Source organism: Colobus angolensis, unplaced genomic scaffold (assembly GCF_000951035.1).
Source record: "Colobus angolensis palliatus isolate OR3802 unplaced genomic scaffold, Cang.pa_1.0 Scaffold34, whole genome shotgun sequence".
Classification (NCBI taxonomy): Eukaryota; Metazoa; Chordata; class Mammalia; order Primates; family Cercopithecidae; genus Colobus; species Colobus angolensis.
In genome coordinates, this window is record NW_012116710.1 from 5571806 (window position 1) to 5573626 (window position 1821).

Consider the following 1821-nt stretch of genomic DNA (forward strand, 5'->3'; position numbering starts at 1 on the left):
AAAAAAAAAAAAAAGCTGGGTGTGGTGGTGCACATCTATAGTCCCAGCTACTTGGGAGGCTGAAATGGGAGGATCGTTGAGTGGGTGATGTTGAGGCTGCAGTGAGCAGTGATCACACCACTGCACTCCAACCTAGGGGACAAAGGGAGACCATGTCTCAAAATAATAATAATAATCTGACCTACCTTACTTGACAGTGAGTCAAAAAACTCCCATTCCAGAGAGGGTCCTGCCCCGTACCTCCACCAAAAATATACACACTCAAAGAGCCAAAAAAAAAAGCAAACAAACAAACAAACAAAAACCTAGACAGAAAGGCCTTGCTGGTCCTCCCCACTCAGTGTACTCACATTAGATCATACCCTTTTTCACCAGTCATATTTCTTTTTTCTTTTTTTTTTTTTTTGAGAAAGAGTCTTGCTCTGTCACCCAGGCTAGAGTGCAGTGGTGCAATCTCAGCTCACTGCAAGCTCCGCCTCCCGGGTTCACGCCATTTTCCTGCCTCAGCCTCCCGAGTAGATGGGACTACAGGCGCCCGCCACCACGCCCGGCTAAGTTTTTGGTATTTTTAGTAAAGACAGGGTTTTACCGTGTTGGCCAGGATGGTCTCGATCTCTTGACCTTGTGATCCACCTGCCTCAGCCTCCCAAAGTTCTGGGATTACAGGCGTGAGCAACCGTGCCCGGCCCCTCCAGTCATATTTCTGTAGGGCTGTCCATACTTTGTTAAGCTAGGCCAGGTGTGGGGGCTAATGCCTGTAATCCTAGCACTTTGGGAGGCCAAAGTGGGTGGATTACTTGAGGTCAGGAGTTCAAGACTAGCCTGGGCAACATGGTGAAACCCCGTCTCTACTAAAAATACAAAAATTAGCTGGGCATTGTGGTGGGCGCCTGTAATCCCAGCTACTCAGGAGGCTGAGGCAGGAGAATCACTTGAACCAGCGAGGCAGTGATTGCAGTGAGCCAAGATGGCGCCACTGCACTCTGGTCTGGGTGATGGAGTGAGACTCCGTCTCAAAACAACAACAACAACAACAGCAACAACAAAACTTTATTAAACTAAACATAGAAGTAGACAATTTCCTCTGTGTCTTTGGGTCATCATTCTAAAGACTCTCATATACACGTTATATATAAGAGTATAGAAATATAGATATATGTATATGCCTTTTCTTCTGTTAATCAACCAACCTCATGTCAATAATTCTTCAACAAACCTTTAGGGGGTGAAGAACCTTGGCCTTCTACATAATCCATTGTATGACCATGGTTCGCTCATCCAGTCACTTGTTGATGGGCAAATTTGTTATATTTATTTCCCAATTGTTTTTATATTTTCTATTTCATTGATTTTCACTTATTTATTTGAGTTCCTTCCTTTTGTTTTGTTTTTTTGTTTGTTTGTTTGTGTTTTGAGATGGAGTCTTACTCCATCGCCCAGGCTGGAGTGCAGTGGTATAATCTCGACTCACTGTGACCTCTACCTCTTGTGTTCAAGAGACTTTCCTGTCTCAGCCTCCCTAGTAGTTGGGACTACAGGCATCAGCGATCACATCTGGCTAATTTTTGTATTTTTAGTAGAGACGGGTTTCACCATGTTGGTCAGGCTGGTCTTGAACTCCTGACCTCAGGCAATCCGCCTGCCCCAGCATCTCGAAGTGCTGGCATTATAGGCTTGAGCCACCGCGCCCAGCCCATTTGAGGACTTTCTTTTCATTTTTTTTTTCTTTTTTTTTTTAGTGACAGGAACTTGCTCTGTCACCCAGGCTGGAGAGCTGGAGTACAGTAACACAATCATGGCTTACTGCAGCCTTGAAATTCT